At 40.9% G+C, this 16,587-nt stretch overlaps 1 long non-coding RNA gene across 2 annotated transcripts; it reads right to left on the bottom strand.

Moving 5' to 3' along the window:
- Positions 1 to 5,760: 5,760 nt before the first annotated feature.
- LOC102082002 (uncharacterized) lies at positions 5,761 to 9,175 on the bottom strand. 2 transcript variants are annotated; one of them, XR_002058845.2, is made up of 3 exons: positions 9,113 to 9,175; positions 6,025 to 6,172; positions 5,761 to 5,941 (listed from the first exon to the last, which is right to left on the bottom strand). It is a non-coding gene; the product is annotated as an uncharacterized LOC102082002 (long non-coding RNA). The 2 variants fall into 2 exon arrangements; XR_265917.4 differs by lacking the exon at positions 9,113 to 9,175 and adding an exon at positions 6,277 to 6,538.
- Between the last annotated feature and the right edge of the window lie 7,412 nt (positions 9,176 to 16,587).

The raw sequence follows: 16,587 nt of genomic DNA, 5'->3' as shown, positions 1-16,587 counted from the left end.
ATTTGTACATCACGACCATGTTTTTGGTTCAGATACACCCTTTCGCTAACACTAACTGCATCAGTGTGCCTTTTAAACTGGTTCTGGGCTCTGAAAGCTCCTTTCCACTGCTCCCTTATTTGCAGGCGGTTGCCACAGCAGATGTACCCACATGCTGGCGCAGATTTTTAAACCGGATGGCCTTCCTGACACAACTCTTCCAGGGATTTGTGTCTCATGCAATATTCGAACCAGGGATCTTTTGTGTGATAGGCACATGTTTTAACCACTGCATTAAAAAACAGTCTTTTTCTAGCCTGATTCTGTGAAGTCTCTGTTTTGGAAAGGGGAAGGACTTTAAAAAAATACTTGACAGGTGATTGGATGGATGAAAAAAGTGGTTATCATCATCTACCACAGGCTAACCAGTCAGATCAATGACCCATGAGGAGAGAAGAAGAAAAAACAGTTAAGATGTGAGGAGCTTTAAAGGGCGAGGTGTCAGTGTAGCTGGCTGTGCAGTCAAACATGTCATTACAAAGTTCTTGCTCCCTGTAAGGAAAGAGTGCACACAAGTAAGATACTGATTGGTCCAAACCCGATGTCCCAGGCTGAAGTTTGGAGAAATCGATTCTCTCATAACTGAGATCTCAGGAAGCTTGTGATAAGCTCCTCCAGTAAATTGTCTCATAGTGGAATTTGCAAAGTACCTTAGAAATGTTAGATACTCTTAAAAAAGAAAACCTTCCAGGAGAGACACTGACTCATGCACCTTGAAGCCAGGAGAACACCCTTAGGTTCAAGAATAGCCACACAGGCTGAGACGCAATTGTCTTATTTATGGTCCGAATAAATCAGTCATCAGTCGTAAGCTGGTATTCCCTCAGATCAACAGGCTTTTCCTTAGAGTGGATGGTGCCTGCAGAGGAAATAGGAACAAGAGGGTTGAATACAATACAATACAATACAATACAGTTTTATTTATATAGCACATTTAAAACCCGAAGGCACACCAAAGTGCTTCACAGTAATATGGAGAGTCAACATAAGTCAATAACAGGGTACAAATCGGGCACTAGCACAGACAGGATAGAGGCACTAACAGACCAGAAGAGTTAGATAAATACAAAATCCGCTAAGAAGACAAAAACAGCAGTAAAATTAATAATAAGATAATAGATTTAATAAAATTTAATAAAAGATTTAAAAGTTTAAAATTTAAAAAGCTTAAAAGGGTATTAACTGGTCAGGAAAGCCAAGTCAAATAGATATGCTTTCAATCTTGATTTAAAGGATTGGATAGAGTCCGAGGCTCGAATAGAAGCAGGGAGGCTGTTCCAAAGGTTGGGTGCAGTTGAAGCAAAGGCACGATCGCCTCTGGTCTTCAGTCTAAACTTAGGTTGGGCCAGAAGTAATTGACCTGATGATCTTAATGCACGACAAGGAGTGTACAGATTGAGGAGGTCAGTGAGGTAGCTGGGCGCAATGTTATTCAGGATTTTAAAAGTGAGTAGCAAGATTTTAAACTCAATGCGATATTTGATTGGTAACCAGTGTAGATCAACAAGAGCCGGAGTAATAGGGTCAAATTTTCTAGCTCCAGTAAGAAGGCGAGCCGCAGCATTCTGAACGAGCTGCAGCCTTCGAAGAGAGAAGGCTCGGAGACCACAGTAGAGAGAATTACAATAATCTAACCTGGAGGTCACAAAAGCGTGGATAAGTTTTTCCAGGTCCCTGTGTGGTATACAATGCTTAGCTTTAGAAATCAGGCGCAGTTGAAAAAAAACAGATTTAACTACAGATGACACTTGCTTATTGAGCTTAAAGGAGCTGTCCAAATAGACACCCAGGTTATGTATAGAATCAGAGAGAGAGTTAGCTAGGGGCCCCAGCAGGGCAACAAGCTGGTCTCGAGGAATATGGCTGTCAAACACCATAACTTCAGTTTTTTTCTGATTTAAAATGAGAGAATTATCTGACAGCCAATCTTTAACCTCTCTCAGGCAATCGTACAGGGAGTTCAATGATGCTGACAAATCATCAGTCAGTTGACAATAGATTTGAATGAATAAACTTCCCATGCTGCGACAGGATGCAGAAACAAAACGTGACTGCATTACATAAACGCGCTATGTTGTTGGTTGAGCTGCTTGGTTTCTAGGTGGATTATCAGTCACAGGGATTAGAAGCACATCTGAATGATGCCTCCACTGAAGCGATGCAGAGTGATTCAGCTGATGCAAATATGGATGATATATATATTTCAGTGCAGGACAGTTTAGAATTATGAGGAAATCGATGCGGAAACATGAGATCTGACTTATTGTTCTGACAGCAGGAGTATATGACACATTATGAAACTATGTGCAATCCACAGAGGTTACAAGCATAATTTCAGCGGCTCCTTATTTCCCCCTGTGAAAGGGGTGTGGTGGGATGGGTGGAGGGGATGTGACCAAACCTTTGTTCACATCACAGAAAAAAAAAACAGTGGAGTATTTTCATTGAAGTTCCAGACATTTAATTCACAGATGCTGACCTTTGCCAGCAGTGGGCAGCAGGCATTTAGTCCAACAAGAGGTAGGCACTCTGTCAGCTTGGAAAAACCAGGGAACTCGGCCCTGTTGATAGCTGATATGGCCCGAAACCTGTTTTGTTTCATCTCAATCAAAGGCAGCTCTTGGCTTTGATTCTGTTTTCTTAGTCAGACCATCTCAGTTTGTTGACCAATGTCCTGCTCACGGGTCGGTGTTTTCCATATTCTATGTAATTCCCATATAATTACAATCATGATACAGCTCCATCTCAATATGTCTTCCATAATAACGATGTTATCAGGATGATCCTGTGATGCACTGGAAGAAAATCATCGACAGATCACGATGACCAAGTGAAAACCCCCCCCAAACCCCCAATGTATTCACCGTGTTTTGGTGTCAGCGTGTGTGTCTGCACGTGTGTGTGTCCATCAGAGTGATCCTATTAAAATTTGAGGTCATTTCTGATCAGCGTTCAGCTGCTGTTCACCATTTGCTCACTTTTGCAAATAGAATAGAATTCAACTTTATTGTCATTGCACATGTCACAGGTACAAGGCAACGAAATGCAGTTTGCATCCATCCAGAAGTGCTTTAGCCATGATATAGATATATTACAATATATATTAGCAATAATATAGATATGTAAGTATATTACAGAAATGGGTCTATTATGGTATAATGTACACGTATGAAGGTATGTTATGAATATGCTATAACTATAAGTATGTACAGGCTGTAGTGAGTACAGGCTATGAACAGGATATAAATATGAAAAATATACAGAATATGAAATAAAAAAACTATACAGAAATATGGAATATACAGCTATACAGAAATGGGAACTATGCAAGTTATAAACAGTTGTAGAATTATAAATTATCGTATTGTACAGAATGATTATTTACACAGAATTATACAGTAGTGCAGTTAAGATAAGTGAGATATGTGGATAATTTCTACAGAGGCTATATAAAGTGCTAGTGGTTGTGAGTGGTGGTTCAGTCCATGTTATTATTGTGTGTTTGAGGGTACGGTTGTCCATTGTGTGTGTGTGTAGGTGGTTGTGGGTGTGTGTATGTTCAGTCCATGAGTTTAATGTGGGTCAGATGTCAGGAGGCAGAGTTCAGGAGTCTGACAGCTGTGGGGAAGAAGCTGTTCCGGTACCTGGTGGTCTTAGTCCGGAGGCTCCTGTAGCGCCTCCCAGAGGGCAGGAGGGTGAAGAGTCCATGTGATGGGTGACTGGGGTCTCTGATGATTTTCCCAGCCCTTTTCAGACACCGCTTCATGTAGATGTCCTTTATGCCAGGAAGTGGTGCTCCGGCGATGCGCTGGGCAGTTTTCACGACCCTCTGCAACGCCTTCCGGTCCGAGGCAGAGCAGTTCCCGTACCAGACTGTTATACAGTTGGTCAGGATGCTCTCGATGGTGCAGCGATAGAAGTTCACCAGGATGTCTGAGGACAGGTGGTTCTTCCTCAGAGTCCTCAAGAAGGAGAGGCGCTGGTAAGCCTTCTTGACCAGCTTGGAGCAGTTGGTCGTCCAGATGAGATCCTCAGAGATGTGGACTCCCAGGAACTTGAAGCTGCTCACACGCTCCACAGCCGTCCCCTTAATGTGGATGGGTGGATGTGGGTCAGCATTCCTCCTGTAGTCCACGATGACTTCTAGCTCTGTTCACTCGACCCTCACTCTAACATTTATTTTAATGGTGTTGATAAAGTGCATCAGTATACTGTTCTACTATGGATGAGCATACGAGTGCTACACCAGGGGCTGATCTACAGGGGGACAAGGGGGGGTAGGACTGCCCCCCAGCTACCCAGACCAACTTTTCTGTCCTTCTGTGAAAACAAATTGCTTGTTTGTCCAAAAACCTCTTATAGCCTTTGTTTTCTCAGAAGAGATAATGATACAATAAATCATTTTAAAGTATTTTTGTCGATATTTTGTTGACTCCATTTACATATAGGGGATTTTCACATACTTCTCTGAAGAGGTATGTGCCGCCGTGCCTAGACCTCTTGCCCCTCCTTTGCCCCCCATGTAAAGTTTCCTAGATCCGCCACAGCGCTACACAGTATTGAGTCAATACTTTAGCTCCACCTTTACCAGCTGCAACATTAAAGGTGTATTCATCAGTGTATCCAGGGTCTAATAAATTCAATTCAATTCAATTCAGTTTTATTTATATAGCGCCAAATCACAACAACAGTCGCCTCAAGGCGCTTTATATTGTACAGTAGATCGTACAATAATACATACAGAGAAAAACCCAACAATCATATGACCCCCTATGAGCAAGCACTTTGGCAACAGTGGGAAGGAAAAACTCCCTTTTAACAGGAAGAAACCTCCGGCAGAACCAGGCTCAGGGAGGGGCGGGGCCATCTGCTGCGCCCGGTTGGGGTGAGAGAAGGAAGACAGGATAAAGACATGCTGTGGAAGAGAGACAGAGATTAATAACAGGTATGATTCAATGCAGAGAGGTCTGTTAACACATAGTGAGTGAGAAAGGTGACTGGAAAGGAAAAACTCAATGCATCATGGGAATCCCCGGCAGCCTACGTCTATTGCAGCATAACTAAGGGAGGATTCAGGGTCACCTGGTCCAGCCCTAACTATATGCTTTAGCAAAAAGGAAAGTTTGAAGCCTAATCTTGAAAGTACAGATAGTGTCTGTCTCCCGAATCCAAACTGGAAGCTGGTTCCACAGAAGAGGGGCCTGAAAACTGAAGGCTCTGCCTCCCATTCTACTTTTAAATACTCTAGGAACAACAAGTAGGCCTGCAGTGTGAGAGCGACGTGCTCTAATAGGGTGATATGGTACTACAAGGTCATTAAGATAAGATGGGGCCTGATTATTTAAGACCTTGTATGTGAGGAGCAGGATTTTGAATTCAATTCTGGATTTAACAGGAAGCCAATGAAGGGAAGCCAAAACAGGAGAAATCTGCTCTCTCTTTCTAGTCCCTGTCAGGACTCTTGCTGCAGCATTTTGGATCAGCTGAAGGCTTTTCAGGGAGTTTTTAGGACATCCTGATAATAATGAATTACAGTAGTCCAGCCTGGAAGTAATAAATGCATGAAATAAAACTTGTGATTCTCTCATTGCTAAAGTTCAAGACATTTATGTCTGAAATTGTTGCAGATTAGCATTCATGCACTTCTTGTCATGGCACAGTGGCCCATGGGAATGGAATGGACTCAAGTGCGGATGCAAAACCGGAGGCTTGAAGTGCGGTGCAACAAAAGAACTTTATTCACAACGCTTGTTAGCAACGGAAAACTCATTCTGTTATTAAGAAGAAACATAAACTAGACATCTGAGGTAGAGGAGACTATAACTATAACTAAAGTAAGACAAAATCACTGTGACGACTGGGTGCAGAGACTGGGCGGGGGAAGCTATGGCTGGCCAGGGCACTGAAACAGAGGAGAGGACAATCAGCGGGATCCAAAAGAGAGTTGTGAGTTAATCCAAGAGTAATTTAATTGAGCTCCCTTACATGTTTGCAGGTGGTCCAGGTCTGCGTGTAATACAGGGAGGCAGGCAGGAGACACTGGCAGTTTGGAAGGGAAGTTACCCGCAGGTGCGAACCAGAATCCAGGAGAGGTTAGGCTGGTGAGGCTTGGTAGGTGGATTCCAGATGCCAACTAGAAGACAGAGGAATGGGGTAAGCAACACACACACACACACACACACACAGATACACAGATACACAGATACACCAAGAAAGGACGTGAAGCCGAGAACTGACTGAGGTTAGCAGCTAATCTGGCGAGGACTAGTTGTGTGCTGGTCTTAAATACTGCTGGTGCGATTGCCATCAGGTGAGGAACAACAAGGACTCCACCCAGAGGAGGGGAGCCGATGCAGTGGAAAAGTACTAAGACCTGCCCAGGCCACGACACTTCTAGATGCATCCATCCAGTAATATAAGAAACTGTACTGCTGAATGGTGTGTGGAACTAAGGTTTTCATTAAGTAATTGAGTATTTCTGCACTGTCTGATTATTACTTTTCTGTTATGTAAAGTAAAGTAGTCTATTTAAAACTAGCTAGAGCAGTTTGGCCTTAACTGCACAGTGAAGGCCTTGTTTGTTTCCTGATGGCAGCGACAGACTTTCTACTCCCCACTGCCGGTCAAATGTCCAGGTCAGCTTCTTCATCCTGTCGGAGGACTGCAGGAAAACACGGCATAATGTGATGGAATATTACAAAGTGTATGGGAAAGCAATATGCAGTACAGTTAATATTCATCATTGTGCTGCTTTCTGGCCTCTACCCTTGTGTTGTTTTATAGCAGGCAGCCTGTTACAACAAGAAAAATCCCATTAGTTTTCAGCAACAAGAAGCACTCAGGAGCGCAGGCCTCCACCGAGGCAGCTCAGGGAATAATATAGAGGAAGTGTCTCAAAGGGGTACACAGCAAGCTCTCCTCCCACACGCTCCTTTATGATGAAAAACTCATCTGTGTACGTTTGTTTGTGCCCCTTTCTAAAAACCCAGCACAGTTTTGATATTTGCACTGTATCCCCCATGTTAAATTTAAAAGTCACCTTCTTCTGCAGTTTTGCCTTGTACAGAGTGTTAAACACATCTTTCTCATTATCTTTGTTCACCTCAACGGGTCCATTATGACAGACCTGTGATACGAGTTATATGTGTGTACAAGATCCTGGATGACATCAACATATATGACACATATGACCCTTAAGGCTTCAGTTAAAACATCCATCCATCCATCCATCGGTGCAGTGGCTGCAGTGATGTGGACGCTGCACTGGTCTGTTGTGGTGAACAGATAGCTGAGTGTAAAAGTGAAGCTCTCAATTTACCGGTCGATCTACATCCCTACCCTCGCCTATGGTCACGAGCTGTGGGTAAACAGGCGTCACAGTGGTCTCCAGTACCCCCACTGTATTAAAGAACAAGTCCTTAAACCACAGCATACTTTCTTCGGCGTTGATAGGGTATGGGTTTAATGTCCAATTTTCAAGACCTCCGGTTGCTGTTAAACTTTCCCTGTCTTTAGAGACACTGAGAGAAATAAAGTCATCCCACAGCCTGTTGAAACCATCTGCTTCAACACGACACAGCTCGGGACCGGTGGGGCTAACCCATAAACAGCATCTCTTGGAATCCGGGCTGATCCAAGTCTGGGCAGACAACTGTGCGGAACAGTTTCCAGTTTTTTGTAGACAGAGAATGTGTTCCATGAGGGCACGATCTGATATCCTCGTGTTGTTGTTGTTCCCACATCATCATAATAAATGTTGTTCCAGGTTCAACATTGCAAGTGACCAGTCACATTGTTGTGATGTCATACTTTTGCGACTTCGGAAAAAACCGCCTTAAACAAAAAATCTACTTAACTTGCGAGAAACCGCCTCTGTCCGCCGATCCAGCAATGTGAATTCTTTGCATTTCAGGATACTGTTCTTTAATAAACGGTAAGCATTATAGATATTGTCCTTGCAACATTGGAATTTAATAAATTCATGAATCACTTGGCTTGCAAAAGTATTATGTCACAACAATGTGATTAGTCAGTTGCAATGTTGAACCTGGAACAACATTTATTATGATGATGCGGGAACAACACCAATACGAGGATATCAGATCATCCAAATGGAAAAGTGAGGTTAGAGATCGAATATGCTCATGATATTTGGATCCAAACTATAATGTGATATTTAAAATCCACATACATCATTCCTCCATAAGTCTGCGTGCTGTCAGTGCAAATAACGGGAACAAGAAACATAGTTTTAAATAACTCTATCAAGATATTATATTATCTTAAGGTCAAAGTGATAATATCTAAGGTATTAGGATTAATCTGCTGAGACTGAACGAGAGGTCACAGGTGAAATATGATATGATATTTTAAATCTTGATTCAGTGCTTTCTATGTGACAGTACACACCACACGTGTAAAACACCAGTCAGTCATCAAACTGGCCTTAAAGACCTCAGTGGGTGTGAAGCAAATCTTAATGGATTTTATCAAAACTCATTCTTTGAGTTCTTCTGGAATTCTTTATCAAACCAGATGAACCTATTATACCTTAGGAAGAACTAAATCTAATTTTTCTGTAATTCTCAAGGTGCAAAATAATCTGCTAAAAATGCCTGACGTGATGATATCACTGCAGCACTGACGCAGCTCAGTTTGGGAGGCCTGGTTTCAGTAACTGACAGAAAACTGAGGGAGTGGTAGAAAACTATGGATGACATCACAGATTTGATGGTTTCTGCAGTCAGATGAGATGAACTTGTTTTCAAAGCCCTGAAATTTAGTGAGACATTACAACAAAAACCCACATGACTGGCATAATTAGTGTATTTAGTCATGACGTTAGAGTTCATATTCGCTTTGCTGAAATTTGATCTGCCAAAATATAAAGTATAGTGTCACGGCTTGCGGGGCGAGCCATGTAGAATTTAACAAAGGACCCAAGGTGCAGATATTGCAGTTAAGTGAGAGGGCTTTATTGAGACTGAGTGCTTAACAAACAAAAGGTGAATGTGGCGAGAAACAGAACTTAGAAATAATCTATACTGGGAAAACTAAAACCTAAACAACAAACCTGAACACAAGTGGCGACAATGAGCTGGGAGAACAGCGCAGGATGACAGAGGGAAATTACGCAGACAAGCCAGCAACTAACAGAGGCAGACACAAGGCTAAAATACACAGAGGGATAACGAGGGAATGAGACACAGAAGGAGGGCACCGCTGGGAGTAATCAGACCTGACGAGACAGAGGAAAGGCAAACTAAACACACTGACATGAGACAGAGACCATCACAACAAAACAGGAAACTCAAAACACACATGAAGACACAGACTCAAAGACGCGGGCTTTACACAGAGACCTGACTACACTAGAGGGGATACACAGGCAGGGATAACACAGAACAGAGGAAGCACAGAATAAACACTGGGAAACCAAAACACAAACAGTCATAATTCATAATAAAATCAAAAGTAAAAGTACAAAAACCAAAAACACTGGGTCACCGACCCAGGACCGTGACACATAGTCCAGACTGTAAGGATTTTGAAGTGCCAAATAATACAGAGTTCATTACCATTTTACACCCACCAGGTCTCTGAGGAGCCCTTTAGGGTTAGTCTTAGGATCTGGTTGTGCTTTAGGCCAGCGGTCCACAACCCCAGCGACACGGACCGGTAGTTTGGTACCGGGCCGTGAGAGTTGAGGCTCGGGTGTGAAATTTATGGTTTTTGGGGTTGTTATGGTTAAATCGGTTTCCCTGGGTCTTTCCCGTGTTGTAGTTGTGTGTCTTATTTTGAAAGAAATATTTACGCGTTACCATAGCGCCCAGAGAGCATTAAGGGGCATAGAGGAGGATGTTACTCTTAATGTTGTTAGTGGATTTCAGGAGGACGCTGCTAATAAAGTTACACAGTGAATTCGTGTTTATCATGTCTCGGTCGTATCATTTTATTTTGTTGTATTTATCTGCGACACCTTAAAGGCCAGTCCGTGAAAATACTGTCTGACATTAAACTGTCCGTGGAGCAAAACAGGTTGGGGACCACTGCTTTAGATCCATATTTTCAGAAATTGCAAGGACTTAAAAAAATACATTTCTTAAGATATTTCTTACATGCATTTTGAGTTTGCAGTTTTTCTTTCATAAGCTTTTCCATTTGGGTTCAATTTGTTATACATTTCATATAAACTCTATAGCCCTCTATGGTTTCACCTTTGTTTTGAATAAGTCTGCATGAATCATGAAGTCTCTTGATGGCATTTAGATCACTGAGAGATTTTAAACATTTTTTTTCATGTGCTTGGTCCTATTATACTTTTCTGCTGGCCTGAAGAAAGGCTGACTGCCAAGTTTGTAGGAGTGGTCATGGAGTAGTGTTGATGGCATGAGCCAAACATAGCTTGTTTCCTGTTGTAAAATTCAGTCTTTGGTTAGATTTCAGTAAGAGAACAAAAAGTCTCAAAAACGTTTAAAAAAGCATATTTTAAAAATATAATTAAAAATTAAAACCTCAAACCTTTATTCGGCTGAACCGTGTCCTAAGCGTTCACCTCATCACAGTTTTACTGCCTGTATTTTTTGAAAACTTATTGCATATGCCATTATGGGATGTTTCTTCTTTGTAGATTGACAGGAATACAAGAGCCCATCATAAGATGAGTCTAACATAAGTAAATGTAGAAAGACACAGAAGGTCAGAAAACCCAGGAATACACATTCAATCAATGAATTGGACTTTAATTATACGGAATAAATAAAGGTTTACAGTCCTAACAATATATTCAATTCAATTCAATTTTATTTATATAGCGCCAAATCACAACAAAAGTTGCCTCAAGGTGCTTCATAGGTACAGAGAAAAACCCAACAATCATATGACCCCCTATGAGCAAGCACTTTGGCGACAGTGGGAAGGAAAAACTCCCTTTTAACAGGAAGAAACCTCTGGCAGAACCAGGCTCAGGGAGGGGCGGGGCCATCTGCTGCGACCGGTTGGGGTGAGTGAAGGAAAACAGGATGAAAGACATGCTGTGGAAGAGAGACAGAGATTAATAACAGGTATTATTCAATGCAGAGAGGTCTATTAACACATAGTGAGAAAGTTGAAAAGGAAAAACTCAATGCATCATGTCTATTGCAGCATAACTAAGGGAGGATTCAGGGTCACCTGGTCCAGCCCTAACTATATGCTTTAGCAAAAAGGAAAGTTTGAAGCCTAATCTTGAAAGTAGAGATAGTGTCTGTCTCCTGAATCCAAACTGGAAGCTGGTTCCACAGAAGAGGGGCCTGAAAACTGAAGGCTCTGCCTCCCATTCTACTTTTAAATACTCTAGGAACAACAAGTAGGCCTGCAGTGTGAGAGCGACGTGCTCTAATAGGGTGATATGGTACTACAAGGTCATTAAGATAAGATGGGGCCTGATTATTAAGACCTTGTATGTGAGGAGCAGGATTTTGAATTCAATTCTGGATTTAACAGGAAGCCAATGAAGGGAAGCCAAAACAGGAGAAATCTGCTCTCTCTTTCTAGTCCCTGTCAGGACTCTTGCTGCAGCATTTTGGATCAGCTGAAGGCTTTTCAGGGAGTTTTTAGGACGTCCTGATAATAATGAATTACAATAGTCCAGTAATAAATACATGAAATAAAACTTGTGATTCTCTCATTGCTAAAGTTCAAGACATTTATGAATAAATAAATGCATGAACTAGCTTTTCAGCGTCACTCTGAGACAGGATATTTCTAATTTTAGAGATGTTGCGCAAATGGAAGAAAGCAGTCTTACATATTTGTTTAATATGTGCGTTGAAGGACATGTCCTGGTCAAAAATGACTCCAAAGTTCCTCACAGCATTACTGGAGGCCAAGGTAATGCCATCCAGAGTAAGAATCTGGTTAGATACCATATTTCTAAGATTTTCAGGGCCGAGTACAATAACCTCAGTTTGATCTGAATTAAGAAGCAGAAAGTTAGCGGCCATCCAGGTCTTTATGTCTTTAAGACATTCCTGCAGTTTAACTAATTGGTGTGTGTTACCTGGCTTCATGGACAGATAGAGTTGGGTGTCATCTGTATAGCACTGAAAATGTATGATATGTCTTCTAATGATGCTGCCTAAGGGAAGCATGTATAATGTAAACAGAATTGGTCCTTGCACTGAACCCTGTGGAACACCATAAATAACCTCAGTGTGTGAGGAAGACTCACCATTTATATGCACACATTGGAGTCTATTAGATAGATATGATACAAACCACTGCAGTACAGTACCTGTAATACCTACAGCATGTTCTAATCGCTCTAATAGGATATTATGGTCAACAGTATCGAACGCTGCACTAAGGTCTAGCAGGACAAGCACAGAGATGAGTCCACTGTCAGAGGACATAAGAAGATCATTTGTAACCTTCACTAAAGCTGTTTCTGTGCTGTGATGAGCTCTGAAACCTGACTGAAACTCTTCAAATAAGCCATTCCTCTGCAGATGATCTTTCAAGGATTTTTGATATGAAAGGAAGGTTGGAGATTGGCCTATAATTAGCTAAGACTGCTGGGTCTAGAGATGCTTTTTAAGTAAAGGTTTAACTACAGCCAGCTTGAAGGCCTGTGGTACATAGCCGATTATTAGAGATAGGTTGATCATATTTAAGATCGAAGAATTAATTAATGCCAGGACTTCTTTGAGCAGTTTTGTAGGAATGGGGTCTAAAAGACACGTTGATGGTTTGGAGGAAGTAATTATTGAAGTTACCTCAGAAAGATCAATTGGAAAAAAAGAGTCTAAATGAATATCAATGGTACTAAAGATAGCTGTAGATAATATTACATCTGTGAGATTGTTATGGGTATTTTTTTCTCTAATGATTAAAATTTTATTTGTGAAGAAGTTCAAGAGTTCATTACTATCACCGGCCCATTGCTACCATCATAAAACCTACTTTTTCTCTCCGACTTTGGATCAGAGTACACACTAAAAGCAGCTTTAATAAAGTTTTTCGTCCTGCACTTTTATCACACCTGAGTGGTGGTGGATGTAAACTCTTCTTAACATCAACACACTGCTTCCCTGACTTTCAGCCCCAAGTCAGTAGATATGAGCGGGCAGTGCGTGGCTGATCGCTCATATCGCAGAGGAAAAGGAAACTGTTTCCATATCCTGGATGAAGATGAAAGGAAGGAGTGCTGAGGTTAGTTCACCCACACCTACATGCATGTAATCTTATCTAAACATAAGGACATAGTCACTTACTCTGTGTGTGTGTGAGACAGTGAATGTGTATATTTGTGTACACACACATGCCACTTTCATTTATCTGTCGTCCTGTTCCAACCACACCCAGAGCTTAGTCAGTACCCTGAGGAACTGACTAAGCTCTGCTATGTGATGGTCTGCCCCACGGAGCACACATGCAGATATGGTGCCCATGACCACCCAGAGGACTTTTCCTGTTCTCCAGGGAGTGGCTAGACTTTCTGTAAACACCACACACACTGAGAGGTCAAACTGATCGTTTATAATTAAAAACTGAAATATTTTAGTGTACATCTGATGTTTAAGTAGAAGTAAAGTCTGTCTGTCAGGAACTGGGTGGAGAGGCGGACAGAAGAAGTCATTCAGTGTTAACAGAGCCTCGATCAAAGCAGTGCTGTTACACTGTTAAAAAAAAAAAAATCCTAGAAAAACAGTAATATTCTGGCAGCTGGGGCGCCAAAGTAATACCATAAAATAACAGAAAATAACTTTCTCATAAAAATACGGTTATTTTCAGTAATGACAATACAGTTTGTTGCCCTAATTTTACATGGGATTTTGCCTTTTTCAAGTGCTTTTAAACATTAAATTAGGAACATGTTAATGTGATTAAACAATGAAATTACCTATAAACAAGGTCAATGAATATGACAATATGAATAATAATGCTTAAATGTACAGAAATATACAGTTAACAGTTGGTTTAAATAATAATGGATTGCATGCCCTGGGACAGACTGACAGAGGCGAGGCTGCCATATCACACCATCGGCCCCTCTGGCCATCACCAGTAGGCGGTAGGTGAAGTGTCTTGACCAAGGACACAACGACCGAGAGTGTCCGAGCCGGGGCTCGAACCGGCAACTTCCTGATTACAAGGTGAACTGCCAACTCTTGAGCCACGATCGCCCTAAATAGCAATAATAATAATAATTATTTGATGTAAAAAAAGTTTATGAGAATCATTTTATATATTTTTCCATAGCATTACATTTGAATTTAACAGTTCAATCTTTCAAATAACGGACACATATTTGTGATACATTTGTGAATGTATTTTAACAATCTAAATATGCATATGTACAGACAAATACATTTAAAAAACAAGAAAATTATGTTTTATTACATTACAGTGATTTTACATTAATTTACATTTGAAATGTGAAATCACAGTCTATTTATGTAAATTTAATGATATTCTAGAAGAACAGAACAAAACTGTAAAATACACAGTAAAATACTTTTATATTACAGTGTAGGCTGATGTTCACCTACTTGCATTTTTCTTGGCTACACCAGAGTAGTTCACATTTATTTCTCTCTTTTATTTCTTATTGGACAGTTTGTCCTGTGTGAAAAAAGCTTTTGGGTTTACCCTATATTTATACATCTCAGCCTGATCGTTTTTGCTCCCAAGCCTCAAAAGTAAAAACAGTTTTTTCATGAATATTTTGCTATAATAATTTAGGAGCAGTGACTGCATTTTAAAAATGCTCTTTAAGTAGGTAAAGCTGAATTATGTAGCTCTTTTCACAGACACAAAGTCAGTAAAGTAAAAACCAATAATTACAATAAGATATAAAACAAAAATTAAACCACAATTGTTGCAATACAAAACCTCTTTAAAACAGAATAAAGAGTAGATAACATAAAAATACATAAATAAAGAAGGTCAACAGAAGACCTGGTTGAGCACAAACGTTTTGAACTGCTTTTTGAAGAAGTCGACTGAAAGGAAAACAGACTGAAAGGCTTCAATCTTGTCCAAAGGACATCATGAGCCTGTGAAGGAAGACTGCAGGTAGGAGTGTATTAAACAAGAAGTTGAGATGTATGTTCTGGATCTTGAAAATCTAGTGCACTAGTTGAGTGGTTTGTCAGGGAGTCAGCAGGTTAGCCAGATTACTGGTTGTAAAGATTTTGTTTAGAGAAAATGAATGCAGGCTTTAAAGCACTTTGAGTGCTCAGGTATAAAAGCACTATACACAAAGCAGCCAGCTTACCATTTACTCAGAGCATCAGTAAAGCTCTGTGGCAAACTAAGGCCAGTTGTGGACATCTGGCTCCACAGGAAAGACAACAGGCTTCTCATTTGTTTTCTCCTGAACTAAAGCAACCTTTGGACCTCTGCAGGGGTGTATTTTTAAGTGTGCAACTGTTTGTTTACCATATGCATGTAAATAATGAGCCCCAGGTATGCTTGTGCACAATATGGCACACATTCCTGCCAATAGTTTTATAGTTCTTGAGATATTCAGCAACAGATAAACAGGCACAGAACTCTATAGAAGCACATGTTCAAAACATTAGCAAATGTTTTTTCTTTTTCATTTTTAATATAAAAAAATCAATAAGTAAATCAGGCCCCATCTTATCTTAATGACCTTGTAGTACCATATCACCCTATTAGAGCACTTCGCTCTCACACTGCAGGCCTACTTGTTGTTCCTAGAGTATTTAAAAGTAGAATGGGAGGCAGAGCCTTCAGTTTTCAGGCCCCTCTTCTGTGGAACCAGCTTCCAGTTTGGATTCAGGAGACAGACACTATCTCTACTTTCAAGATTAGGCTTCAAACTTTCCTTTTTGCTAAAGCATATAGTTAGGGCTGGACCAGGTGACCCTGAATCCTCCCTTAGTTATGCTGCAATAGGTGTAGGCTGCTGGGGGACTCCCATGATGCATTGGATGTTTCTCCTTCAGTCACTATGTGTTAATAGACCTCTCTGCACTGAATCATACCTGTTATTAACCTCTGTCTCTCTTCCACAGCATGTCTTTATCCTGTCTTCCTTCTCTCACCCCAACCAATCACAGCAGATGGCCCCGCCCCTCCCTGAGCCTGGTTCTGCCGGAGGTTTCTTCCTGTTAAAAGGGAGTTTTTCCTTCTCACTGTCACCAAATGGCTTGCTCATAGGGGGTCATATGATTGTTGGGTTTTTCTCTGTATGTATTATTTTAGGGTCTACTTTACAATATAAAGCGCCTTGAGGCGACTGTTGTTGTGATTTGGTGCTGCATAAATAAAACAGAATTGAATTGAATATACTGATATGCATAATGTGTTTTGCTGGGTAACAGTAACCGCAAACAAAAACTGTATTAGGTCAAAAGCTGGACTTTGACATTTTGGTTAAAGTCAGTTGTTGTGTTTCAAAAACTGGAAATCTCCTTGAACATCACTGTTGCCCTCACAGGAAATGACTTCATTAAAAAAGAGGAAAACACATTTCCACTGCTGTCACAGTCTGAGGTATATTGTTGGCATTATTGTGACATAATATGACAAATAATG

This window comes from Oreochromis niloticus, linkage group LG15, assembly GCF_001858045.2.
Source record: "Oreochromis niloticus isolate F11D_XX linkage group LG15, O_niloticus_UMD_NMBU, whole genome shotgun sequence".
NCBI classification, from domain to species: domain Eukaryota; kingdom Metazoa; phylum Chordata; class Actinopteri; order Cichliformes; family Cichlidae; genus Oreochromis; species Oreochromis niloticus.
The sequence above is the reverse complement of the archived record's forward strand: the minus strand, read 5'-3'. Positions and strand labels throughout refer to the sequence as shown.